General features: G+C 35.9%; 1 non-coding gene across 1 annotated transcript; it reads left to right on the top strand.

Annotated features, from left to right (window-relative positions):
• The first annotated feature begins 8,490 nt into the window (after positions 1-8,490).
• Positions 8,491-8,629, top strand: LOC116569715. Its single transcript, XR_004277152.1, has one exon. It is a non-coding gene; the product is annotated as a U4 spliceosomal RNA (small nuclear RNA).
• The last annotated feature ends 15,502 nt before the right edge of the window (positions 8,630-24,131 follow it).

Genomic DNA, 24,131 nt, shown 5'->3' with positions numbered 1-24,131 from the left:
TCTCCCAGGACCTGCTCCTCAGTTTCCCACACAAAGTAAGTGATAATTCTATGTGTTAACAATCTTAGGATCATCCTTGGATCCTCTTTCCCTTACATCACACATCAATGTTAGTTATATCTTTAGAAGAATTCCAGACCTCAGCAACATCTCACTACCTCCACCACTGCTCTCCTGTTGAAAGCCATTGTTGTCCTTCCATGTCTGTCCTTTTTCCTTTCAGTCTTTTCTCAACCCAGTAAACAGAGTTGTTCTTTTAAAACCTGATTCAAAACATTCTTTTGAATGTTTTGTATGTACAAAATTTTGTATGATACATTCTTTTGAATGTATCAGTCCTCTCCTGCAGTGGAGTCCAGTTCCCCTTCTGATCTAACTCTTACTTTCTGCTTCAGTTACACAGGCCCCTTTGCCATTTCTTGAAACATGCCAGACTTTCTCCTCCTTCAGGGCTTTTCTTTTCTTTTAAGATTTATTTATTTATTTTAGAGAGAAAGAGAGTGCATGTAAGAGTACCAGAGGGAGAGGGAGAGAATCTCAAGCAGACTCCCCATTGAGCCCATCACTGGCACACAATCACCCAAACCTGATCATGATCTGAGCCAAAATCAAGAGTCTGACACTTAACTGACTTACCTACCCAGGTGCCCTTCTCCTGCTTCAGGGCTTTTCATTTGCCCTTCCATGTGCCCAGGAAACACACCTTCCAAATACCTTTACTGACTCTCTTTTTTTACCATCTTTAGAATTTGTCTTAAATACTACCATTTTCCAGTGTGACTTTAAGGCGCAGCTATATTCAAAACTGCACTAACTAGGAGGAGGAGTCAAGATGGCGGAGAAGTAGCAGGCTGAGACTACTTCAGCTAGCAGGAGATCAGCTAGATAGCTTATCTAAAGATTGCAAACACCTGCAAATCCATCAGCAGATCGAAGAGAAGAACAGCAATTCTGGAAACAGAAAAACAACCACTTTCTGAAAGGTAGGACTGGCGGAGACGTGAATCCAAAGCGACGGGAAGATAGACCCGGGGGGAGGGGCCGGCTCCCAGCAAGCGGCGGAGCAACGGAGCACAAAATCAGGACTTTTAAAAGTCTGTTCCGCTGAGGGACATCGCTCCAGAGGCTAAACCGGGGCGAAGCCCACGCGGGGTCAGCGTGGCCTCAGGTCCCGCAGGGTCACAGAAGGATCGGGGGTGTCTGAGTGTCGCAGAGCTTGCGGGTATTGGAACGGGAAAGCCGGCTGCAGAGACAGAGCCGACAGTAAGCTCACAGCTCGGTGTTACCTTGAACCGGTCGCAGGCTCGGTGAGCTCGGAACGCGGCTGGAGGTCAGACAGATGGGAGTAACTGGGTGCTGTTCTCTGAGGGCACACTGAGGAGTTGGGCCCCAGGCTCTCGGCTCCTCCGGCCGGAGACCAGGAGGCCGCCATTTGTATCCCCCATCCTCTGGAACTCTACGGAAAGCGCTCAGGGAACATAAGCTCCTGAAAGCAAACCTGATCGGATTACACAGCCCGGCCCCTGGTAAGGGCAGTGCAATTCTGCCTGGGGCAAAGACACTTGAGAATCACTACAACAGGCCCCTCCCCCAGAAGATCAACAAGAAATCCAGCCGAGACCAAGTTCACCTACCAAGGAGTGCGGTTTCAATACCAAGGAGAGCAGCAGAATTCCAGAGGAGGAGAAAGCAAAGCACGGAACTCATGGCTTTCTCCCTGTGATTTTTTTTAGTCTTGCAGTTAATTTAATTTTTTTCTTTTTCATTTTTTGTTTTTTTTCTTGCCTTCTGGTAAAATTTTTTTTTAACTTTTACCCTTTTCTTTTTTAACGTTTTTAAACTAGTTTATCTAATATATATATTTTTTCTTTTTTATATTTTTCTTTATACGTGTTCTTTTTTTTAAAATTCTTTTCTTTTCTTTCTTTTTTTTTTTTTCCTTTTTTTTCTGTCTTCCTTTTTGAACCTCTTTTTATCCCCTTTATCCCCCCTCACGATTTGGGATCTCTACTGATTTGGTTAAAGCATATTTTCCTGGGGTTGTTGCCACCCTTTTAGTATTTTACTTGCTCCTTCGTATACTCTTATCTGGACAAAATGACAAGACAGAAAAATTTACCACAAAAAAAAGAACAAGAGGCAGTACTGAAGGCTAGGGACCTAATCAATACAGACATGGTAATATGTCAGATCTAGAGTTCAGAATGACAATTCTCAAGGTTCTAGCCGGGCTTGAAAAAGACATGGAAGATATTAGAGAAACCCTCTCGGGAGATATAAAAGCCCTTTCTTGAGAAATAAAAGAACTAAAATCTAACCAAGTTGAAATAAAAAAAGCTATTAATGAGGTACAATAAAAAATGGAGGCTCTCACTGCTAGGATAAATGAGGCAGAAGAAAGAATTAGTGATATAGAAGACCAAATGACAGAGAATAAAGAAGCTGAGCAAAAGAAGGACAAACAGCTACTGGACCACGAGGGGAGAATTCGAGAGATAAGTGACACCATAAGACAAAACAACATTAGAATAATTGGGATTCCAGAAGAAGAAGAAAGAGAGAGGGGAGCAGAAGGTATACTGGAGAGAATTATTGGGGAGAATTTCCCCAATATGGCAAAGGGAACGAGCATCAAAATTCAGGAGGTTCAGAGAACGCCCCTCAAAATCAATAAGAATAGGCCCACACCCCATCACCTAATAGTAAAATTTACAAGTCTCAGTGACAAAGAGAAAATCCTGAAAGCAGCCCGGGAAAAGAAGTCTGTAACATACAATGGTAAAAATATTAGATTGGCAGCTGACTTATCCACAGAGACCTGGCAGGCCAGAAAGAGCTGGCATGATATTTTCAGAGCACTAAATGAGAAAAACATGCAGCCAAGAATACTATATCCAACTAGGCTATCATTGAAAATAGAAGGAGAGATTAAAAGCTTCCAGGACAAACAAAAACTGAAAGAATTTGCAAACACCAAACCAGCTCTACAGGAAATATTGAAAGGGGCCCTCTAAGCAAAGAGAGAACCTACAAGTGGTAGATCAGAAAGGAACAGACACCATATACAGTAACAGTCACCTTACAGGCAATACAATGGCACTAAATTCATATCTCTCAATAGTTACCCTGAATGTTAATGGGCTAAATGCCCCTGTCAAAAGACACAGGGTATCAGAATGGATAAAAAAAACAAAACACATCTATATGTTGCCTCAAAGAAACTCATTTTAAGCCTGAAGACACTTCCAGATTTAAAGTAAGGGGGTGGAAAAGAATTTACCATGCTAATGGACATCAGAAAAAAGCAGGAGTGGCAATCCTTATATCTGATCAATTAGATTTTAAGCCAAAGACTATAATAAGAGATGAGGAAGGACACCATATCATACTCAAAGGGTCTGTCCAACAAGAAGATCTAACAATTTTAAATATCTATGCCCCCACGTGATAGCAGCCAACTATATAAAACAATTAATAACAAAATCAAATAAACACAAAAACAATAATACAATAATAGTAGGGGACTTTAACACTCCCCTCACTGAAATGGACAGATCATCCAAGCAAAAGATCAGCAAGAAAATAAAGGCCTTAAACGACACACTGGACCAGATGGACATCACAGATATATTCAGAACATTTCATCCCAAAGCAACAGAATACACATTCTTCTCTAGTGCACATGGAACATTCTCCAAAATAGATCACATCCTCGGTCTTAACTCATTCCCTGCATATTTTCAGACCACAATGCTCTAAAGCTAGAACTCAACCACAAAAGGAAGTTTGGAAAGAACCCAAATACATGGAGACTAAACAGCATCCTTCTAAAGAATGAATGGGTCAACCGGGAAATTAAAGAAGAATTGAAAAAAATCATGGAAACAAATGATAATGAAAATACAACGGTTCAAAATCTGTGGGACACAACAAAGGCAGTCCTGAGAGGAAAATATATAGCGGTTCAAGCCTTTCTCAAGAAACAAGAAAGGTCTCAGGTACACAACCTAACCCTACACCTAAAGGAGCTGGAGAAAGAACAAGAAAGAAACCCTAAGCCCAGCAGGAGAAGAGAAATCATAAAGATCAGAGCAGAAATCAATGAAATAGAAACCAAAAAAAACAATAGAACAATTCAACAAAACTAGGAGCTGGTTCTTTGAAAGAATTAATAAAATTGATAAACCCCTTGCCAGACTTATCAAAAAGAAAAGAGAAAGGACCCAAATAAATAAAATCATGAATGAAAGAGGAGAGATCACAACTAACACCAAAGAAATACAAACTATTATAAGATCATACTATGAGCAACTCTCCGCCAACAAATTTGACAATCTGGAAGAAATGGATGCATTCCTAGAAACATATAAACTACCACAACTGAACCAGGAAGAAATAGAAAGCCTGAACAGACCCATAACCAGTAAGGAGATTGAAACAGTCATTAAAAATCTCCAAACAAACAAAAGCCCAGGGCCAGACGGCTTCCCGGGGAATTCTACCAAACATTTAAAGAAGAACTAATTCCTATTCTCCTGAAACTGTTCCAGAAAATAGAAATGGAAGGAAAACTTCCAAACTCATTTTATGAGGCCAGCATCACCTTGATCCCAAAACCAGACAAGGATCCCATCAAAAAAGAGAGCTAGAGACCAATATCCTTGATGAACACAGATGCGAAAATTCTCACCAAAATACTAGCCAATAGGATTCAACAGTACATTAAAAGGATTATTCACCACGACCAAGTGGGATTTTTTCCAGGGCTGCAAGGTTGGTTCAACATCCGCAAATCAGTCAATGTGATACAACACATCAATAAAAGAAAGAACAAGAACCATATGATACTCTCAATAGATGCTGAAAAAGCATTTGACAAAGTACAGCATCCCTTCCTGATCAAAACTCTTCAGAGTGTAGGGATAGAGGGCACATACCTCAATATCATCAAAGCCATCTATGAAAAACCCACTGCAAATATCATTCTCAATGGAGAAAAACTGAAAGCTTTTCCGCTAAGGTCAGGAACACGGCAAGGATGTCCATTATCACCACTGCTATTCAACATAGTATTAGCGGTCCTAGCCTCAGCAATCAGACAATAAAAGGAAATTAAAGGCATCCAAATCGGCAAAGAAGAAGTCAAATTATCACTCTTCGCAGATGATATGATACTATATGTGGAAAACCCAAAAGACTCCACTCCAAAACTGCTAGAACTTGTACAGGAATTCAGTAAAATGTCAGGATATAAAATCAATGCACATAAATCAGTCACATTTCTCTACACCAACAGCAAGACAGAAGAAAGAGAAATTAAGGAGTCCATCCCATTTACAATTGCACCCCAAACCATAAGATACCTCGGAATAAACCTAACCAAAGAGGCACAGAATCTATACTCAGAAAACTATAAAGTACTCATGAAAGAAATTGAGGAAGACACAAAGAAATGGAAAAATGTTCCATGCTCATGGATCAGAAGAATAAATATTGTGAAAATGTCTATGCTACCTAAAGCAATCTACACATTTAATGCAATTCCTATCAAAGTACCATCCATCATTTTCAAAGAAATGGAACAAATAATTCTAAAATTTATATGGAACCAGAAAAGACCTCGAATAGCCAAAGGGATATTGAAAAGAAAGCCAAAGTTGGTGGCATCACAATTCCAGACTTCAAGCTCTATTACAAAGCTGTCATTATCAAGACAGCATGGTACTGGCATAAAAACAGACACATAGATCAATGGAACAGAATAGAGCGCCCAGAAATAGACTCTCAACTCTACGGTCAACTCATCTTTGACAAAGCAGGAAAGAATGTCCAATGGAAAAAAGACAGCCTCTTCAATAAATGGTGCTGGGAAAATTGGACAGACACATGCAGAAAAATGAAATTGGACCATTTCCTTACACCACACACAAAAATAGACTCAAAATGGATGAAGGACCTCAATGTGTGAAAGGAATCCATCAAAATCCTTGAGGAGAACACAGGCAGCAACCTCTTCGACCTCAGCCGCAGCAACATCTTCCTAGGAACAACGCCAAAGGCAAGGGAAGCAATGGCAAAAATGAACTATTGGGATTTCATCAAGATCAAAAGCTTTTGCACAGCAAAGGAAACAGTTAACAAAATCAAAAGACAACTGACAGAATGGGAGAAGATATTTGCAAACGACATATCAGATAAAAGACTAGTGTCCAGAATCTATAAAGAACTTAGCAAACTCAACACCCAAAGAACAAATAATCCAATCAAGAAATGGGCAGAGGACATGAACAGACATTTCTGCCAAGAAGACATCCAGATGGCCAACAGACACATGAAAAAGTGCTCCATATCACTCGGCATCAGGGAAATACAAATCAAAACCACAATGAGATATCACCTCACACCAGTCAGAATGGCTAAAATCAACAAGTCAGGAAATGACAGATGCTGGTGAGGATGTGGAGAAAGGGGAACCCTCCTACACTGTTGGTGGGAATGAAGCTGCTGCAACCACTCTGGAAAACAGCATGGAGGTTCCACAAAATGTTGAAAATAGAACTGCCCTATGACCCAGCAATTGCACTACTGGGTATTTACCCTAAAGATACAAACGTAGTGATCTAAAGGGGCACGTGCACCCGAATGTTTATAGCAGCAATGTCCACAATAGCCAAACTATGGAAAGAACCTAGATGTCCATCAACAGATGAATGGATCAAGAAGATGTGGTATATATACACAATGGAATACTATGCAGCCATCAAAAGAAATGAAATCTTGCCATTTGCGACAACATGGATGGAACTAGAGCATATCATGCTTAGCGAAATAAGTTAAGCAGAGGAAGACAACTATCATATGATCACCCTGATATGAGGAAGTCGTGATGTAACATGGGGGCTTAAGTGGGTAGAAGAAGAATCAATGAAACAAGATGGAATTGGGAGGGAGACAAACCATATGTGACTCTTAATCTCACAAAACAAACTGAGGGTTGCTTGGGGGAGGGGGATTGGGAGAAGGGGTGGGATTATGGACATTGGGGAGGGTATGTGCTTTGGTGAGTGCTGTGAAGTGTGTAAACCTGGTGATTCACAGACCTGTACCCCTGGGGATAAAAATATATCCTTATAAAAAATAAAAAAATTAAAAAAAAAGAAAAAAAACTGCACTAACTTCATGTCTGGACTGTCTATTCACCTTTCTGCCTTACTGTTTTCCTCCTTAGTACTTACTGCCTTTTGGTAAGGTATACATTCTACTCATTTTTATCTTTATTTTATTTTATTTATTGATTTCTCTCCTCCCATGAGAATGTAAAGGGAAAAGGGTTTGTGTTGTCTTTGCTGTATTCCCTATAACAAAATAGTATTTGACACATAACATGAATTCAGTAAATAGTATTGACTTGATTAATAACAGTTATACTGAAATGTTACATTTGATATCAGATATCTAGCATATAAGCATTTCAGAGTCAAGAAAACTATCAATTGTTTTTGATTAAGAGATTGATGTAAGAAATAATTAATAAAGTACCAAAAGATTTATGTACTATATTAGTATATAGTTTATTAGCTACAGTAATAGTTTTCCTTTATAATAAAGAGAAATATGAAAAAGCCTTGAGATTTAGAAGCAGGTACTTAGAGAATCTTTTGTGACAGCTTTAATTTTCTCTTTGAAGTAAGAGGAAAGGCCAAGTAATTGTTTGGTGTAAGATTCAAGGAAAATGGGCAATTTTTGTAACCATAATAGTGATCAATGTGTGATCAGTGATCAAGTGGTGAATGATACTGGGAAAATAATAATGAATATGCTAATGGCAGTCTTCCAACCTGGGTAAAGAGAGTGATAAGAATAAAAGGAGTTATAGATAAATTAAGGAGTTTTAGGGTTACTAAGTGTCTTGATAAAAGACCACCAACATTTAGAAATTACTGATAGAGGAAGAATAAGAGGTAAAGTCTGAAAAGTGTATATATTTATGATTTCACATGTGGAACAGTTCATGTTGATTTTGCATGGCCATTAGAGGAGGCTATGAAAGGAAAGAATGCACTTTTGGAGGCAAGCAGTATTTTAATAAAACAATACTCATTTAATGCCTACCATGCTAGGGACTGGAGAGAGGCTGGAGAGAGAAAAAGAAGGTTATGGTCTTTCCTATAAAATTACCTTTTCATTTAATGAGTGATAGTGTAAATACACACATAATTTAAAAATGCAATAATACACAACCTTCGATAGAAGTAAAGAGATTTCTCTGGATGTAACCAGTTTAGCAAAAGCTGGACAAAGGATGGATAACCTCAAAAACTTCGGATACTGAAAGTCTTGCCAAAAAGCAGATTAACCAAAACAGATTAACACGTGGCAAATAGTTTTAATAGAATTGCTAGGGGATTAACTTAATATTTAAAAATTAGAGACTACTCAACATCTGATAACGTTACTGAAGTATAAAATGATATGAGATATTTATTTTTAAGCTTTGCGCAGTGACAGTATTGTAGCCAATGAGGTTCATCCAAGGCATGATTATTGCTAATTGAGGTATTTATTTTATCGCTATTCATAATGCAACACATAAATTATGTGATATAAATTGCAGTACTAATATGGTATTAGTTAGAGTCCTCTTTTTTTTTTAAGATTTTATTTATTTATTTGATAGAGAGAAATCACAAATAGGCAGAGAGGCAGGCAGAGAGAGGGGGGAAGCAGGCTCCCCACCTAGCAGAGAGCCTGATGTGGGGCTTGATCCCAGGACTTGAGCCAAAGGCAGAGGCTCAACCCCCTGAGCCATCTAGGCACCCAAGTCCTCTTTTTAAAAGCATTCTTATGATATATCTGATTTTTCAACTCAACAAATAGATTTTTGCATATATCTCTGAATAACTAAAATATGTCAATTTAAACATGAATTTATTTGAAGATGAATATCCATCAGAATTAAGCTAAACATTGAATGGTTGATATTAAATAAATTCTGTGATCTTATTTTTTTCCAGAAGTTTCAACACTGTGATTAAATGGTTTGATAGTACTTCCTATAGAGTATGTATGGTTAGATGCCAAATGGAAGGATCATTTATTTATTCAAATATAATGAGGATATGTAAATATTTATGGAAACTTTGCTTTTATTATTTCAAAAATATAGACATTCATAATATTATAATAGAGACAGTTGCTAACAAGACAGCTCTGGTAACAATTTATATTCAAGGCAAGAAAGCTGACAATGGCAACTAGTGAAGTCTTGCTTTATTCTCTGAGATGTGCTCTGCCAGGTTTCTTCTGTACCAGCTGCTATACAACATTGTCAACCACATGCTCTTGGAGTTGCAATATGTCTGTAGGCCACAGAGTAGTAGAATGGGTGCGATATCTGTAAAACTACAAATTTTAGTAATTATGTCTGATTTCTTGGCCTGACAAAAAAAAAAAACAGAGAAAGTGAACTTCAAATTCATCAATAAAGACAAAAATGATGATTGAATATTTTTGTTATATAATGAGTTTTAAATTATTGAAATGTTTTATTGGCATATCAAAGTGTGGGAAGATATTAAATGGAGGCATGATTTGAGTCTTCATTTATTTGCTTTGTCATGAATGAAAAAAAATGTGTAGTCAGCCCCCACTTAGTAGGAGGACAATACATACAGTGCTAACTATTCAGTTGGTTCAGCCTCATAAAAACTTAAAAATAAAACAGAGCTGTTAAGAAGCAGGTTGAAAGGCATTAAGCTTCAGATATGTGAAATATTGCCTTTCATGCATCTAGGCCTTAAAAAAAAAAACTCATCTTTGTCAATATTTTAAATTCTTCTTTCTGTCTTGGTCAAGAAGTTATGAAAATATCTCATGTAACAAGAATATTAAGGGAGGCAAACTTTAAGGAGATTTAGAAAGACAAAGATGTGAATTATATTTAACTCTTTAGGAAAAAACTTTGTATTTGATGTTTATGTTGTTTAGTGTCAACTGCAGTTTAAATGCAATTTAAATCCTAACATGACTATAAATGTTTTCTTTGACACTGTAAACTAAGAGTATATTCTAATAAAGAGTCCAGGTGACATTTATGGATGTTATTTCCATGTAAATAATGATAGTCTTGGGCTAAATTCCAAGCTGGAAAAAGTAGGTATACTTTTAAAATGGAAACTAACAAGGAGGGGAAAGAAAGAAGGAGTAACAGCAGTGGGGCTGTTTTTCAAATCAGAGTTCTATGCTTTTAATCTCTTTTCCTATTCAAGGAAAAGAAATATTTTGTTTATGTGCCATACCAACGAGGCTCAAACCAACTGAGTGATACAACAAAGTAAACTCATTCAGATCTAATCCAGTAAAAATAAGACTGAGTAAAGTATTTCATGTTAAGTTTGGAAAATATTAACCACCAAACTGGATAGGTTCCTGAAACCCCGGGCCATTTTCTCATCTGGCACTGTGGTCAGAAACTGTTCCAAGTGTAGCACTCAATCCCACCAGCCCACCAGCTTTTCAGAAACCACACTTTCTAAATTGCTTCTCATGAATGAGAAAAGAACCAGACTTTTTGTCAATGTATTTGCCATCAGGACAACTTCATGTTTTTATTTTTATCTATTTACAATCTTCAGTTTTGTGTTAGACTTAGTTTTACCTACATGTTATTCTCTCTTTCTTTTTCCTCTCTGCAAAATTATTTAAACATATACAGGAGGTTCAGTTTTAATCTGAATACTTATGAACAATGCCTTCACAAAATTGTGGCCAGACAATCCAGTTTCACTGATTTAGTGTATATGACATTTTTAAGCTCTTGGCTATTGCACTGGCATTTACTTGTAACTAGGTTGCCATCTATTCAACTATTCCTTTTATTTACATACTGAATAAAAAAACACTTAGAATAGATTAACTGAATGAAATGGTAAAAAAAAAAAAAAAAAAAAAAAGTCAGCAACTTAATTTTCACCAGTTGTGGACAATGGGTTAGATACGGAATGGATCTTTATATGAAATCAATTAACTTTGATTTAAGCAATATTTAAAACCAGAAATTTGTTGACTAGACTACTAAACTCCATTTTCCTTTGTTCTGAACAGTTAAACAGTCCAACATTTTGGGAGGAGATGAGGGCCAATAGTGCAAACATTTTAGAGCCAACAGTTGCGCACCATATGCCGGGATTCTTTTACAAATGGAAGAGTATTTATTTAAATTCAAAATCAGCTTGAACACAATGCTGCTATTTTTAACATATCCATTTAAATATTAACTTGTGAATATTGGGGAAAAAGAAACTAACACAATATATTTGTCTTCCTTAGGCTAATCAAAACTATTTTGGTCTTACCCAGACTAGTTTTATCAATTAAAGGCAAAACACCAAAAATCATTTAGACGACTCCTCCTACCTTACCCCCTTCCAATAATTCTCCTTTTTATTTTTATTTTATTTCCTCATATTTCTCAGTGCATCCTTACCATCACACAGGAGCTCCATGTCTCTCCCCACATAAATTGCCATAGGACACATTGCAGTCTGTGAGGCTGGTGTCCCCAAGTGGACATACCCAAGGATTGTAATTCCAACAGCAATTACTGGTGCCTCTACTCTGGTCTTTTTCATTCCACAACTATCCTCTAGTCATCCATTAGAATTTATTTTTTATGTGAAAATTGAATTTATAACACCCCCAGTATATACCTTTTATGACTTTTTACACAAGGGGATTCTTACCACAACCTGTTGATTTGCTAGTCCCATCCCCTGAACACAATTCATTCTGTGGCCTTATCAAACTACTTGGAGTCCTCTAAACATGTTTCTTGCCTCTATAGTCCATGTTACTCTATCTGAAATGCCAATTACACTTTTATTCACTCAAAGAATATAATTTGTCCTTTAAAACTTTACTGTTTCTATCTTCATTAAGACTTTACTTTCATGATCCCACCCTAAATAAAGTCAGTTGCTCTTTTTTTCTATGCTTAATTTGCTGCTTGAGCATACTTTTACTAATAGCCCCACTGTATTGTTTTGGAATCATTTTAAACTTTTTAAAGGGTGAATTTCTTGAATTCAGAGTAAATACATTCCATCTTCAGATGAACTTTCCATTACAATACTTCACCTACAGAACACACCCATTTTTAAAATTTTTTTAAAATTTTTTATTAACATATAATGTATTATTAGCCCCAGGGGTACAGGTCTGTGAATCGTCAGGTTCACACACTTCACAGCAGTCACTGTAGCACATACCCTCCCCAATGTCCATAACCCAACCACCTTCTCCCTACCCGCCTCCCCCTGGCAAGCCTCAGTTTGTTTTGTGAGATTAAAGATCTCTTATGGTTTGTCTCCCTCCTGATCCCATCTTGTTTCATTTTTTCCTTCCCTACCCCCCAAAGCCCCACACTCTGCCTCTCAAATTCCTCATATCAGGGAGATCATATGATAATTGTCTTTCTCTGATTAACTTATTTTGCTCAGCATAATACCCTCTAGCTCCATCCATGTCATCACAAATGGCAAGATTTCATCTCTTTTGATGGCTGTATTGTATTCCACTGTAGATATATACCACATCTTCTTTATCCATTCATCTGTTGATGGACATCTAGGTTCTTTCCATAGTTTGGCTATTGTGGACATTGCTGCTATAAACATTTGGGTACATGTGCCCCTTCGGATCAGTATGTTTGTATCTTTAGGGTAAATACTCAGTAGTGCAATTGCTGGTTCGTAGGGTAGCTCTATTTTCAACTTTTTGAGGAACCTGGATGCTGTTTTGCAGAGTGGCTGCACCAGCTTGCATTCCCACCAACAGTGTAGGAGGGTTCCCCTTTCTCCACAACCTCGCCAGCATCTGTCGTTTCCTGACTTGTTGATTTTAGCCATTCTGACTGCCGTGAGGTGGCATCTCATTGTGGTTTTGGTTTGTATTTCCTTGATGCTGAATGATATGGAGAACTTTTTGATGTGTCTGTTGACCATCTGGATGTCTTCTTTGCAGAAATGTCTGTTCATGTCCTCTGCCCATTTCTTGATTAGATTATTTGTTCTTTGGGTGTTAAGTTTGGAAGTTTTTTTGTTTGTTTGTTTTTGTTTTTTAAGATTTTATTTATTTATTTGACAGAGATCACAAGTAGGCAGAGAGGCAGGCAGAACTGAGAAGAGCAGAGCTGAGCAGAGAACCCAATGTGGGGTTTGATCCCAGGACCCTGGAATCATGACCCGAGCCAAAGGCAGAGGCTTTAACCCACTGAGCTACCCAGGTGTCCCTGTTAAGTTCTTTACAGATTTTGGATACTAGCCATTTATCTGATCTGTTGTTTGCAAATGTCTTCTCCCATTCTGTCAGTTGTCTTTTGGTTTTGTTGACTATTTGTTTGCTGTACAAAAGCTTTTGATCTTGATGAAGTCCCAACAGTTCATTTTTTGCCCTTGCTTCCCTTGTCTTTGGCAATGTTCCTAGGAAGAAGTTGCTGCGATTGAGGTCAAAGAGGTTGCTGCCTGTGTTCTCCTCAAGGATTTTGATGGATTCCTTTCTCACACTGAGTTCTTTCATCCATTTTGAGTCTGCTTTTGTGTGTGGTGTAAGGAAATGGTCCAGTTTTATTTTTCTGCATGTGGCTGTCCAATTTTCCCAACACCATTTGTTGAGGAGACTGTCTTTTTTCCATCAGATATTCTTTCCTGCTTGGTCAAAGATTAGTTGACCATAGTGTTGAGGGTCTATTTCTGGGCTCTCTATTCTGTTCCACTGATCTGTGTGTCTGTTTTTGTGCCAGTACCATATTGTCTTGATGACGACAGCTTTGTAATAGAGCTTGAAGTCTGGAATTGTGATGCCACCAACTTTGGCTTTCTTTTTCAACATTCCTCTGGCTATTCGAGGTCTTTTCTAGTTCCATATAAATTTTAGGATAATTTGTTTCATTTCTTTGAAAAAAATGGGTGGAATTTTGATAGGGATTGCATTAAACATGTGGATTGCTTTAGGTAGCAATAACATTTTCACAAAATTTGTTCTTCCAATACATGAGCATGGAACTTCTTTTCCATTTCTTTGTGTCTTCCTCAGTTTCTTTCATGAGTACTTTATAGTTTTCCAAGTACAGATTCTTTGACTCTTTGGTTAGGTTTATTCCTAGGTATCTTATGGTTTGGGGTGCAATTGTAAATGGGATTGTCTCCTTAATTTCTCTTTCTTCTGTCTTGTTGTTGGTGTATAGAAATGCAACTGATTTCTGTGCATTGATTTTATATCCTGACACTTTATTGAATTTCTATACAAGTTCTAGCAGATTTGGAGTGGAGTCTTTTGGGTTTTCCACATAAAGTATCCTATCATCTGCAAAGAATGATAGTTTGACTTCTTCTTTGCTGATTTGGATGCCTTTAATTTCATTTTGTTGTCTGATTGCTGAAGCTGGGACTTCTAGTAATATGTTGAATAGCAGTGGTGATAATGGACATCCCTGTCTAGAATACACCCATTTTTATTAAATTAAATCATACATATAATAAAATCTTAATATAGAATATTTCTTTGGAAGAAAGAGTTTTATTGTAAAGCTATACTGCTGAACTTTGTTTCTTCATAATATTTGCTTCCATATTAAAGGAAATTTATTTGAGTGCAAATGAAACTTTGTTGCATATCATAGCATAATAGTTAATTTATTGCTTCTGAAACCATTCACCCACCTGCCTATTAAATCAATGGCATATATATGTATATCTGTTTGTGTAAAAAGGTAAGAGATAAAGCCAATGTACAAAATCATTGCTTTCAAAAGCTATAATATTCACCAAGCCAACGGATTAAACAATTCATGAAATATCTTAAATTTTAAAAGATTGTTTTAAATTCTAAATTAAAAGTTTATTTGGTTATTGTGTTAATTCACTATGCTGCTATAACAAAGTACTACAAGCTGAGTGGCTTAAATAACAAATGTTTGTTGTCTCACAGTTCTGGAAGCTAGAGGTCCAGCATCAAATTATCAGCAGCATTGATTCCTTGTGAGAGGGCTGTGGAACAGAAACTGTTCTATCCCTCACTTTAGCTTCTGGTGGTTTACTGCCCATCTTTGACATTCCATAGCTGGTGGAAGCTTCCCCCCCATCTTTGCCTTCATCTTCATATCAAACAAGGGTTTGTGGGCAAATTCCTCCTTTATATAAAGACATGTTATGTTCACCCCACCCCATGAACTCACTGTAGTCAAATCGCCTTTGTAAAGACCCTATCTCTAAATAAGATCACCTTGCGAAATACTGGGCTGTTGGAAGGACTTCTACATATGAATTTTGGGATGATACAATTTAAGACATAATAGTTACCATATAGTAAAACTAGAATATATAAGATGGAAGACTGTACCACAAAAATTTTGAACTTGAGAAGGCAGTTTATAATTGTCAGAGAAATGGAATAACTGTGTGACAGAGGTCAGTCAATAAAGTGTAGATGACTTGAGTACAATGTACCCAAACAGTACAAAATTATGAGTATTAATTTCCTCCTGCATGTTGCAAAAATATTAGATTGTTTTTGTAAACTAATTAAAGTCATAGTGGTTGAGTAATAGTTATAGCTACATATAAACAAAATATGAGGAAAATTTAGGGCAAAAGAAAAAAAAATTTGGTAGATAAGTAAATTGGTTCATATATGTAATTTTTAGAGGTTTCAACTTGCATTTGATAAAAATTACATATTTTCACCTATATTTTTATGTCAATCATGTTTGTATTTTCTATTAAAAGGCAATTACTCTTTGAAGTGTTTGATTTAGTGAAATACTCCATAAGTTATTTTTCTCTCATCCCTCTATTATCCTTATTCTATATTTCACATTAAGCTACTTTTTTTCCAAAAATAATGTACCTTGGTTACATTGATAAACTGAAAATATAGAATTGTTTTCCTTGTTATTTCCAAAAAAGTATAGTACTTCTGTATCATTTGACAGACAACTCAATTTCTTTTTTAAGAAGATGAAAGGTATACATCTCAGTACATTTAAAACATATCAAAAAAATAAGATACTGTCTGTCAATGCACAAGTCTTTTTTGTTCTGTATTTCTTTTGTCATGTCACTAGACTACAATAGAGAGCTTGGGGGTTAATAGAGAAAGCCGTGTAAATCAGCATTTATTTAATCTACCTAGCTTATTAATAAGGATTAATCAAGCAACAATTATAGGTATAACACTATGAGACAACATGTTAAATAAGAAAAGTTTAAGACATGACCTCTGCCTTAAAGATCTTAGCATACACTTGAAGAGAGACAGCCAGTATATTTAGAATACAAATGTTTAAGCTATAATATTATTTGCAAAATGTGGTTAGTGCCAAAAAAGTAACAATATTAGAATATTACATTGAAGTCAGACTCTTTTTTTCTTAGGTTTTGCACTTTTTCTAAGCTCTGAAATATATGATTAAAAGGTAATTAGAGTGCCTGGGTGGCTCAGTTGGTTAAGCATCTTCCTTTGGTTCAGGTCATGATCCCAGGGTCCTGGGATCTAGCCCAGCATTGGACTCCTTGATCACCAGGGAGTCCTGCCCCTCCCCCTACTTGTTCTCTCTCTCAAATAAATAAATCAAATCATTTTTAAAAAAGTGCTTAGTGTTTCAGTTCCAAACCAAGACTAAGCAAAAGGAAAAATCAGAAATACTGATCCTGTTTTATTTAATTTTTTTAGATTGTATCATGGAATTTTAGCATTAATTTTATTTTAAAAATATTACATTAGATATTACTTATCTTGGTCATTAAGGTTTTCTTCTGCATCCCCTTAAATTTTGCTCCCAAAATGAATATCTCACTATGCTCACCCTAGTCTCAGCTCTGTGTACTTTTATTATTCTTTTCTCTTGTATACTTTGTATATCATAAAGTATATCCCAATTACAAAAAATTTATGTTTCTGTTTTGCATATATAAATATACAGTTTTTATTTCTAAAAAGTGTTCCTTGTCTTTTATGAATTGCTCTACCCCACCCAAACGGAGAACAAATTCAACATTATTGACAAAGTGGACAGTTAAGATGAATGCTAACATTTCAGTTTTCACTTGATTTTTGTATAATGTGTTTATTGATGTGAAAGCCTTTAATAAAGCCACTAAGACATCTTAGTATCTTTGTCAGTTATGATTGTGAAATGTTTATAAAGTGTGATTTGGGGAGCATGACTGTGGTATCTAAGGGGGGGGTCTGTGGCACAGAAGCAGAAAGTATTTGGACTTGCTTGTTGTTAAGTTTATAGACTGTGTGCCTATAACATATAGCCTTTCAATTAGGAAACTATTGTTTCCCTTTCATGAACAATTTGAGAATTTATACAGTAGAAAATATTTTATTAGTTTAGATTTCATGTATTTCTGATAAGAGTTTGAATTGTTGAATTACCAGCATTTAGTGATATTTAAAGGAGTTTTATGCATTGGCTGGAAGTCATTTGTAGTGGAAAGAAACCTCAAGTGATCATATGTCCCTGTCTGAGAGGATAGCCATCCTTATCAAATTGCCATGTGCTGTTTTCTCTACTTGGCACTCCTGCCAAAAACTGCACTGGCATTAAGAGACAATTATTTCTCAATCTTAGAATCCTATAAGATTTCCGGAGCCACAGCATGAAGAGGCATACAATCCCCCACCAGCACTGTGCTTATGAGATTATTTCACAGCACAGATTGGACTAATATTATAGCCTGCAGGACTCCTGGCTCCTTGGCATGAGGAGAGTTTCCACTATTTTGAAGAGCAATTAGTACAAGTGAAAAAATTCTTAATTTCTACCTCTACTCTTTAAGATTTAAAAAAAAATCTTTTAAAAATACTGTACCATAAATACTGTCTTCTAAATAGTTATTGATAAAATTATTTATTTTTGTTGAGCTTTAAAAAGTAAAGTAACTGCATTGATAAAATATTTCATTGACAATTGAATGGTGCATGACACATTTTAAACTATATAATGAGAACTTTATAAACCATATAATCAAAAATTTATAAATGAAGGCTTCCCTAGAAAACACCCGCCTTCTTTTCTCATCATTTCCTGCATTGTTGGCAGATTATTAAAACACCACATCAACTTGTCATTCCTTTGCTGAAACTTTCATTGTTTCTCTTTGCTGACAAGATAAAATCCAGTGCAACCTTTTCCTGTTACCTCTGCATACAAAGAAAGTTTCAGTCATGAGGAACAGTTTTCAGATACTAAGGAATGTTATAATATAGTATAGTGAGGTGGCAATATAATGATAAGATCACAGCTCCATCACATACTACCCCTGTGATTTTAAGCATGAAACTTAAGTTTCATTTTAGTTAAGCTGTAAAAACAATTTGACCTAAAACACTGTGGTAAATCAAAGGCATGAAAGTTATCAGAGAGGATTTCAAGAAGGAGATGTCGATTAGACTGGGTCTGGAAGGAGGGAAAACACTGAGGAGAAAGGTCATAAGTAAAGTACTTCCTACTTAGAAATACACTGAAATAGGAAACTGTAGGGCTTGTGAATGGAAAGAGATTATTGCTCTTCATTGAATCATGAGATGTGAGGAAAATCATAGAGGAAATGGATTTATAAAGATTGTTTATTCCAAATTTATGGGTTCTAGTATAACAGGGGTGACCTTTGTCCTATGGGTTTGATAAGGGGTTTTACATGTTTCTTGAGGAGAAGGTAGACATAACCAGAGTTATATTTGAGAAAAATTCATCTGGTAGTGCTGAGTAAGATGAATGGACTTGCCCCCAAAAAGGATTATTTCTCGAAGTTTTCTTCATGGGGATTCTGTGAATCAGTCAATACCACCACTTCCATCTTTTACTAAACACACACATACACACACACACACACACACACACACACACACCCCTTGCCTCCTCTTTTCTCCGCTTCACTGATGCAACTCTAGTCATACTAGCCTACTTGCTTTTTCTCCACAGATTCATGCTGTTTTCCCACTTTAGGTTCTTCATGCAGACAATTCTCTCTGCCTGAAAAGACCTCCACATTTTTATGCACATCTCCCTCATTTTATTAAGATCTGCTTTGAACATGTTCTTTAAAATTTCAACGATTCCTGACCCTATAAGTATGATGATCACACTCATCCATGTCACCTTTTCATATACTCTGACACTTACACATGTGTTATATTTAAGTGTTTATCTCTCCTCTCCAGAATATAAGGTCCATGAGAACAAGAATTTTTTATTGTTGTTTTCCTGTTAAATAATATATCCCGAGTCACCCGGCTGGCTCAGTAAGTAGAGCATGCGACTCGGTCTCAGAATTGTGAGTTTGAGCCCCACATTGCGTATGAAGATTATTTAAAAACATAGACATATATCATAACCCCAAGAACATTCCCTGGCATATAATGGGTCTTAGATAAATAAAATATTTGTTGAATTAATAAATTAATTTAGTTTTATTCTGTGAAACAACTTTATAATAATAGTGAAAAGACATTTGTTAGAAGGTATTGGATTTCCATTATAGGAAATTCAACCTGGGAATGTTATTCAAATTAGATGCTAACATTGAATAGATAACTACTGGCCTCTATGAATGTAAAGTCCTTTCATTTGTAAAATGCTATGATCCTCAATACTCGATCAAGGAGTGTTAATGCTGTTTAACTGCTAAAAGCACTAATAGACCAAAATAGTTATAAAAATATATATTCAGGGGTGCCTGGGTGGCTTAGTCTTTAAGTGTCTGCCTTTAGTTTAGGTCATGATCCAAGGGTCCTGGGATACAGCCCAGCATCAGGCTCCCTGCTTGGTGGGAAACCTGGTTCTCCCTTTCCCACTCCTCTTGGTTGTGTTCCCTCTCTTGTCATGTCTTTCCCCTGCAGATAAATAAAATCTTTAAAAATACACACACTCACAACACACGCGCGCGCGCGCGCACAAACACACACACACACACACACACACATATATTTCAATACTTATGTGGTCTTCAGTTTTATGGCAGTGGGATATGCAAAAGGAATAAAATAAAAAGATAACACTCGTGGGAGAAGACAGGCAACAATGAAATGAGCATTGTAATTTCGTGGAGATGTAATTGCTATGAAAACAGTAAAACAGAGTAAAAGGAAGGAGAGCAAACCAATATCAATGAAGTTAGTTAGAGAATAGAGTCTGAAAATGAAACTTGAGCTAAATCCTGTATGATGAGAGTATGTCACCAGTACAAATACCTTGGGAGAGGAAGTCACAAGAAAAATAGACAGCAATGCATAAAGGTGCTGACAGTCACTGGCCTACAATGAGGTACAAAGAGAATGCCTGTGGGTGAGAGTGAGTAGTATGGTGTGGGGTCAAATGGTGAAGATGGCTGGGTTATGGAGATCACTGTAGACATCTTACTACTTTTGGAGAATCATTTTCTTTTTTGCATCCATGAAAAAACAGTTTAAAATACTTTATTTGGACAACTATGTATGTTCAATACCATGCTTGCATCATTATGAAACTTGGGCATAATTAATGTTTTCTTGTTAGACTTTTATTTTTGAGATGTTTTCCTTAACATCTGAAATTAGATAGACTCTTACCATTTTATTTTTTTCCTTAAGCTAAATTTACTTTTCTGTGGCTAAAATGGTCTCCTTTATTTGATATTTTCTGTCCAAATGGAATAAGAAGGCCAATCCTTTACTGTATATAACTATTTTTCAGAGGTTTCAAAAGAAGACATTATGCTCTAATACCCTGAAGATTTATTTGTAAAACTTCTACAAGGAAAGAAGGGAAACCACAGAAAATTCTGAAGCAGGAGATGAAAAGTAAACATAGTGGGTTGTTGAAATATGGTTAGCAAATGATGAGGTGAACTGTAGAAAAAGAACTAAGAATTCTCTTTAGGCCTGGAAAATTGTTAGAGTTAAGAACCTGTGAACTGTTAAGTCAGGGAGGGCATGTTGGCAGTTAAAGTAAAGTAAGATTTGGGTGCCTGGGTGGGTCAGTGGGTTAAAGCCTCTGCTTTCGGCTCAGGTCATGATCCCAGGGTCCTGGGATCGAGCCCCACATCGGGCTTTCTGCTCAGCAGGGAGCCTGCTTCCCTCCTCTCTCTTTCTCTGCCTGCCTCTCTGTCTACTTGTGATCTCTCTCTGTCAAATAAATATATAAAAATCTTTTAAAAAAAAAAGTAAAGTAAGATTCTAAGAGAAAAAGAAAATTGTGAGTCCATTAAGTTATTGAATATCAAAAGCTTAAAGGACTTTTTGCTTCTTGTTCTTTTAAAATATAATTCAAGATTTTAAAAAGTTAAAAATAAAATATAACTCAAAATTGTTTTAAAACATAATTTTAAAAATAAGCATTAAGGCCTCAATATTATTAAATTATGAAGATGACCACAACATTACAAAAAATATTTTGTTGATGACCCTTTATTTCCTAGAAATATTATCTTGGGTCATGAAATCCTTTTTGTTACTGAAAAGGATAGAAGGAATGAAAATATTTGAAAAATAATGTTATGTCTTGCTATTTTAAATTTATAATTTAAGTATTTTAAAAAATAAAGGTTGACACTATTTTGTTTTTGCTAAGAAAAATCTATCTAGGAAAGATTTCTAGGTTTTTTTTTCTCATTAACTATTTTCTAGAACATATCTAGAAGAGCTAGAATAGACAAACTAAATAAGTCCTGACAATATATCTTGACTAGTCATACATTTGTCCAAGATATAACTACATAAACTAGGATACAGCTAGGCAAAGTAGATATATCTATATAATATATCTGGACACCTTATCTATTAAACTTTACTTCAGACAGTTTAAATGTATTTTTCTCCACACTGAAAGAAATTCTCAAGATCTCAGTGTCTTTCTCTCACTTGTTCTTGCATTGCCCTACCATACTCAAAACACCTTTTTATATGTTTGGCCTGTGTATAATACAGATATTAGGAGTAGATAACTTCAGTGCTGCAGAACTAAGGATGGGCAACAGTTGGAAGGTGGAAGAACTCTCATATTTTACCCATTATACTTAAGGATTGATTGAATTTATTATTAATATGCATTGCTTTGTTATTTATTTTTAAGATTTTATTCATTTATTTGACAGAGACCACAAGCAGGCAGAGAGGCAGGCAGAGAGAGAGGAAGGGAAGCAGGCTCCCCGCTGAGCAGAAAGCCCGACATGGGACTTGATCCCAGGACCCTGAGATCATGACCTGAGCTGAAGGCAGAGGCCCAACCCACTGAGCCACCCAGGTGCCCCAATTTGTTAACTTCTTAAGGACAACTACAAATATTGCTATAAAAAACAAATAAATGGAATCCACACACAAATATTTATAGCAGCTTTTTTGTTGTTGTTAATTGCCAAAACTCAGGAACAACGAAGATGTCCTAAAGCAAATGAATGTATAAATAAACTATGATACATCCAGACATAATACTAAGTGAAATATTACTAAGTGAAAGAAGCCAATCTGAGAGACTACCTGCTGTATGTTTTCCAGCTACATGACATTGTAGAAAAGGCAAAACTATGGAGACATTAAAAAGATGAGTAGTTGCCAGGAGTTGGGGTTGGATGGGGGAAAGGATTAGTACAGGCAGCCTAGAGGATTTTTAGGTCAATGAAATTTTTCTGTATAATACTATAAAAGTAGATAGATGTCATTATACATTTGTTCAAACTCATAGAATGTACCAACACCAAGAGTGAACCCTAAGGTAAGCTATGGGTTTGGGGCAACTATGTTGTGTTCATGTAGATTCATCAGTTATAACAAATGTACTATTCTGGTGGTGCTTATTGATAATGGGAAAGTAATGTATGCATTGAGGCAGGAGGTATACGGAAAATATAGATTTCTCTCAATTTTGCTGTGAGCCTAAGACTGCTCTTAAAAATAAAATAGTCTTTAAAATAAGAAACAAAGAAAAAGAGATTTAAAAAAGATAAATGTGACATATTTAAAAATAATCTTTGAATTATTGAATTGAAATAACATTTTAAGATGTTAATTTAAAGACAAAAAAAGCAATCTAATGTGGGGGAACAATCATAACTTAAGGTTTCTTAGAATGACATCTTATAAGTACTTTTTATTCTCTACTATACAATAATTAAATCCCTAATTAAAAGATACCTCTTTCCTGGGGCTAATTCTTCTTGTAATGTGTGAAAGTACATTAGGAGGGCTTCATGGTGATTTTATGAAAATAATGATGGGCGATTTAAATGAAACTCAAGATTGTTCCAATTAAAAAAAAAGTAGATCTGACCTCTGCATGGGAAATAAATACCTCTGACATCAACAACTAGAAAGCTTTTTTTTGTTTAACATAGAATTTAATTCACATATAACCATGACCAATAAGATAAACTGTAGATACTGGTTTTCTACAGATATGGAAAATATTTTTGCATTTCTGAAATTCATATCTGAATAAGAATGCCATATATATATATATATATATATATGTTTACATGTTGAATTAAAATGGCTTTAGTGCATTTTTTTAAAATATTCTGTGCTTAAACTCTGCTATAATTCTAATCCTGAGTAATCATTCTGAAGGGACTTAGAATTCTCTTGGCAACTGAAAACTTTCTACTTTATAGTTTCTCTCCACTGTAAAATGAAAGACTGAAAATTAGTTAAATTATAATTAGTATTATTGTTGCATATACATCATTCTCTTTCTTTGATATTGAATAAATGTGGCTTAATATTTATTTCCAAGCCTTACCTATAATCATGAGTTTTTCTATATGCTGTGTTATACCCTAATCCTATTTAGTTGTGTTTCACCATCCCATAAAACTCCAAAGGTAAGAACTGCCTTTATATGAATCTTGGCACTAGCCCCAGACACCCTCAGTGTGGGATTTCCGATCCGTCTTTTCATTTCCTCTTCAGAAAATAGTTTCTGCTCTTCTCATCACAATTTCTCCTTTTAGCTATTAGTAGATCTTCTCAACCCTCTCCGGATGCCTAGAAGTATCTTAAGGGAGTTCATTTTGATTAGAAAGTCTTAGGTCAATGTGTATGTAAATTCAAACCTTTGGTTTCTGTTTCCCGGAATGCAAAGTAGTTTAAATCTT

Source organism: Mustela erminea, chromosome 11, assembly GCF_009829155.1.
Source record: "Mustela erminea isolate mMusErm1 chromosome 11, mMusErm1.Pri, whole genome shotgun sequence".
Taxonomy (NCBI): domain Eukaryota; kingdom Metazoa; phylum Chordata; class Mammalia; order Carnivora; family Mustelidae; genus Mustela; species Mustela erminea.
The sequence above is the reverse complement of the archived record's forward strand: the minus strand, read 5'-3'. Positions and strand labels throughout refer to the sequence as shown.